Source organism: Cavia porcellus, unplaced genomic scaffold (assembly GCF_034190915.1).
Source record: "Cavia porcellus strain 051 isolate PalLab524CR breed Dunkin Hartley unplaced genomic scaffold, mCavPor4.1 scaffold_7, whole genome shotgun sequence".
NCBI classification, from domain to species: Eukaryota; Metazoa; Chordata; class Mammalia; order Rodentia; family Caviidae; genus Cavia; species Cavia porcellus.
Genome location: NW_026947490.1, coordinates 67,139,487 through 67,144,576, shown reverse-complemented (window position 1 = coordinate 67,144,576; position 5,090 = coordinate 67,139,487). Strand labels below are relative to the sequence as shown.

The following is a 5,090-nucleotide window of genomic DNA, read 5'->3' as shown; positions in this document are numbered from 1 at the left end:
GCCTGTCTCTGCCTGTCACTACAAGGTAAGGCTCAAACTTTCAGCCAGTTAAGTTATACTTTAAGGAGATACAGAAAAGGATTTCCAATGATGCAAAGCCAGAAGGAGCAGTTGTGGGGAAGGCTGGTACCCATGCAGTCAGAGCCGATGGCTCAGCACATGTCTCCCCATAATTATAATGCAGTTACCACATGCATAATTGCCCATCTTCCCAGCTAGACTGTCTTGTGAAAGGAGATTGTCCCCAGAGTTCTGCACACTGCCTGGTCTACAAAGAGAACTTAACAACTGTTTGTTGACGTGTGCAGAGATGCTTTCCTGAACTTGCCATAGACTTCTGGGGTTTGCACTTAGGAATCTGAAGAGAGAGAAACACACATGGCAGGAGGTAAAGGGATCAAGGGCATCTATAAAGGGAAGCAACAATGGGCAGAGCGTGCCTGGCACCAGGCGGCCTGATTCCAGGAATAGAGATGTCTCTAAGTCACAGGATGGTCTCTACTACAGCAAACACAGCAATGATTGAGATGTAAAAGGAAAAAAAGTGGTTAAAAACACTGAAATGATTTCAGACTGACTCTTAGCCCATCCGATGAGGACAGAATGTACACCGGAACTCCATGTTTCTGTCACTGAGAGAGCAGACTGTCACCACTGAGGGCTTGCCGTGATAAATCCAGGGTGTGGCGAGCAGGCCTTAGTGCTCAGGGATGTGATTAAGCACAGGAAGCGGATTCAGGGAGTCGCGAGCTGCCTTGCAACTAGGCCTCCTCACAATCTGAAGAGCCTTTCATCAGTGGGGAGACACCTCTCCGGTTCCTGCAGCCATGTGTCCCGGGGACAGAAGACCCTCTCTTCTATCTCGAGGTATTATTAGGCTCTGCAAGACCCAAGTGCAGCAGCTTTGTCCCTAAAAGGAGGTTTGAAGTCCTTTATCACACAAATGGTATTTTCTTATCTGTGTGTCAGTAACCACACAGGGCTATGGTCCTTTAGAATTCTTCTAGAATCTGTGTGAACACAGCTTAGGAAAAATTAAACTAGAAGATAAATCTCAGGTATCATTTTTATTATTATTATCAAAACCTTCCTGTGCTCACAGACAAATAATAAACTGACTTCATTTGAAACTAACTTTCTAAGGTAAAAGTTACAGTCAGGAAGACTCAGATGAAGAATTAGGGTCTGGAGAGACAACTCCATGTCTGCTACATATCTCTTGCTCCTTTGGCCCTACTAAAATGTATGTAGGGGAAAGTTCTATGGTTAGGATCCCTGTAAATTGTCTGTGAAAGAGAAATTTCTAGAATTATCCAGAAGATAATCTGTAAATACATGAAAAGTTTAATTTTAATGCCCTTTGACCTGGAAAAATTACAGAAATATAGAATATTTATCAACCACAAAGAAGTCTAGAAACAACTTAATTACCAAAAAGGAAAAAAAAAACTCGAAGAAATTCCAGGCCACCATTAAATGTAATGATATTGTTATACAAAAATCAACATACAGGAGAAAAAAAAACAATTAAAAAACAGAACAATCAGCAACAAAATTTCACTTTTGGCAAGTTGGTTATGTGCATTTTAAAAATCTTGAAGAATATTCAGCATGGTAACAGTTATCACCCAGCTTCAGTGAGGGTGTTAGATACTTTAAAAATGATCTTGCCACAGTGTTTGAGTATTATGTCACGATCATTTACTTCTCATTTGGGGCAATGTAGTGCTAAACATTGATTTCGGAACTTCACAAGGCTCCACAGCAGGGCAGGTCCCCAGGCATCTAGGAATCAGGAGCCCTATGTACTCCGAATTTTCAGGCAGTCACTTTGCTTGGCTCTGCCAGGTGTCTGAGACCCAGAGACACATCCCAACACCAATCAGGTCAGACCATGGTCATGCCCCAAAGTGCTGAGGCTGAGCTTGGCTTCATGGAGAGAAGAGTGAAGGACCCAGGTACTGGGAACAGAGCTGCTGCCTTGTGGAGCACAGGACGCACCTGTGAGAGAAAGGTCACAGTGAGTTTCACCCCAGATCGTTGCCCGTAAAGCCAAATTCTCTTCCAGCTTAGAGAAAACCTTAAATGCCGCTGCTGAGCGAATGGACCCATTCCTCATTCGCTCTGTTCAGCCATCAGTGTGGATGCTGATTTCTAGATACGCTCAACGCAAACTCTGTGTTGTGGGCAGAAACACAGTGTCTTCTGCTGTGAAGATGCTGGGCATGCTAGACAGTACTGCAAAAACAAAACAAAACTTGATTTAAAATAATAAACCTTCCATTGATGTTGATAATAAAGGAGATGTATTACTAAGTCTTGTCTAATTTCAGAATCTCCAAAGTAATTCTTCGCATGTGGGGCTAGTTATTTTATAATAAATAAATGATTCCAGCTATTTCTCCTTAGACTCTGACAAGCTTTTTGGGTTTGGGGTTTGTTTTAACAACAGTAGCACCACACAGTTCCTCAGATGGCCCAGCCAGCAGGCGGGAGAGACTGACTGAACCTGGATACAGCACTGGATGCGGCAGCAACTCGCTGGTCGCCTGAATCCTAGATACACCATTGCTTCCAGGCCTCTGCTTTTCCCATCCTTTAGATCACCCCTGATGCCTGGGTCAGATTTTGGTTGGATGGAGTGAGAAGAGAGCACTCAGAGATAAAGTGAGCTAGGAATGCTGGCCATGTGAGGGCAGAGTGCAGAGAGGCAGCGGAAGGGTCTCAGTTTCACCAGCGCTTGTTAGGATTACAGTGCGCTGTCCCTGTGTAACAGGGGCCGTGGGCTGCATTCCTGTCACACGCTCAGGCAGTGCTGTGGTTTGTGCATGCAAATCCACAGAGCCCAGCTGCAGCCCTGGCAATCAGGATGGCTCTCCTCCCACATCAGGAGTGAACCTGAAGCTTAGGCAGTCACACAGCTGTAAGCGATGGAGTCTCACCCCAGTACCTCAACTCTTGACTGCTAACTGAACTCCAGCACCTCCCCTCACTCTCTTGAGTGGGAAACCGAGTCTAGGTGGCATAAGAAACTGGCTCAGGTCACAGAGCCAGTCAGCAATGGAGTGAGGACTTGGAAGCAGCTTTGTCTACACCAAAGCAAACCTTGCTTCAAAGACACGTGACATTTACCCGGATTGGGGCAGCGAAGGCAGTCTTCGCTGACCTAATCAGTGTTGTTTGTTTGTCCCTGGTCTGGAGCCTTAGTGACTGAGTTCAGCTATAAACCCAAAATATAGCCGAGAAAAAGGAAAAAAAATAAGAACCGTGAGTCTCTGTAACCAATAAGCCGCATAACCAAGGCAATTTTAGCCTGAGTTTCAAAGATGCAAGGCTGCATGCTGTAACTTCTATGGTATTTCCTTTCTAATTCTCTTTTGCTTTTTTAAATGCACCTTTATGTTGCTGACTTCACCAGCACCCATGCCAGCAAGGCAAGGAACAAATTCCTGGACCAGCAGTCAGCAGAAGGCCCTGGATTGAGTGTGACCCAAAAGATGGATGATTTTTTTAGCTTGTCGGATTTGCCTGGAAGGACCTTGTTGCACCCCCACCCCTCTATCAAGGGGAGTGAGCTGTGGGCCAGTTCGGAGCATAACTGCTGCTACACCTACCAGTCACCTGCACACCGAGGGAGCATGTAGGGCCCACAGGAGTCTGTCATGCATCATCTCCAGGAGTTCCCAGTTCTCCGTGGCGGGGTCACCCCATGCTCGGCTGCTGCCTCCTCAGCTCATCCCTGGTGCTGTCAGTGGTCTCTTTCTCCCTCTGCTTGGCTCACAGCAACCGGAGCTTCCAGCTTCCTTCCTCCCGGCACCACTGGGAGATGCCTCTCTAGGGAATGCAGACAGCTGTCCCAGGCTCCCCGATCCTCAGGGAGGCATGGAGGGGTCCAGAGAGTCACCCTCTCTAAGATCTTGCTACACTTTCTCACCAGGGTTCCCCTGGTGTTTTGGCTCAGTATCCACAAAAGCTCTTAAGCAAACAGTGTGCTCACTCAGTTCCTTTTGAAAAGCCCCAGATTTGTCTTGCCTGAGCTGGCAGGAGTGGGGCTTTCCCATGCATAAGCAAATGTAATTAAGTTTATGAGGCAGCCGTTAGCAGCACATATAAAGGATTTGCAGCTAGTGAACTGGAAGAGATGCATGAAGTCAGAAAGAGCGGGGTGACGCAGTCTACACCCGAGTCCACCACCAGCCTGTCTGTGGTTTATTCCTGCAAACCTTTACCTACCTGGAAACTGCTTGGCTGGACGTTGCCTTAGGCCATAGAGAAGGCTTGAGGTTGAAGACAAAGCTCTCTTGACCCACTTTGTTCTCCACACCGAGCCCAAGTGACAGCACGCGTTTGGAGAGCATGCTACACTCTAGGAACACCTGCAGGGCTGGTGCAGAGCAGACATGTGGCGTTTGTTGCCTGATGTTACGGAAATGATAGCAGCAGCAGCAACTCAAAATCTTGGCATCTATGCTATGCCTCCTCTTCTGCCAGTTACTACACCAAGGATCTAGATTCTCTTCCCTCGCAGTCACCCCACAACATGCATGATGCAGGCTCTGCTTTGTAAGTGGAAACCACTGAAGCTCAAAGCATGCTAGGCTAAATGTTTTAAGATCACATCTCGTCTTGAAGAATAAAAATAAGATCAAAGGTTCTACTTCTAGCTCCCCAGAGAGTCACCCTATTTGGGGAGAGGGAACAGGTCTGGGAGACTCAACCTAGGGAGCAGTGAACTACACTCCCAGCCCCTTACAGGGTTTGAGAAAGAGTCTCACCAAGTTGCGTAGGTGGGGCTCACATTTGCTATTTTCCTGCCTCAGCCTCCTGAGCAGTTGGGATTTCGGCCCTGCTCTACTCAACAGTTGGGACCATCAAGTGAAAGAAGGTGCTGCCCTGGGGATCTGTCCCTTCAGTGACCCATCTGTCAGTGCCATTAAAGTGGCTAGAAAGGCATAAAAATGAGCCTTTGGTGGTCTGCTAGTATGAGCCCAGGCAGACTGGTCCTATCTCCATGACCTGTACAGCCTCATACAAAGCTCTGAGTCTTCTCTGGCATCTGTATAACCGGCCCCTGGAAGGACTGTTGTGTT

General features: G+C 47.1%; 1 long non-coding RNA gene across 2 annotated transcripts; it reads right to left on the bottom strand.

The window, feature by feature from the left end:
* Positions 1 to 1,326: 1,326 nt before the first annotated feature.
* Positions 1,327 to 3,998, bottom strand: LOC106027430 (uncharacterized). 2 transcript variants are annotated; one of them, XR_001201019.3, is made up of 3 exons: positions 3,615 to 3,998; positions 2,081 to 2,238; positions 1,327 to 2,001 (listed from the first exon to the last, which is right to left on the bottom strand). It is a non-coding gene; the product is annotated as an uncharacterized LOC106027430 (long non-coding RNA). The 2 variants fall into 2 exon arrangements; XR_010048897.1 differs by having other exon boundaries at positions 1,327 to 2,238.
* Between the last annotated feature and the right edge of the window lie 1,092 nt (positions 3,999 to 5,090).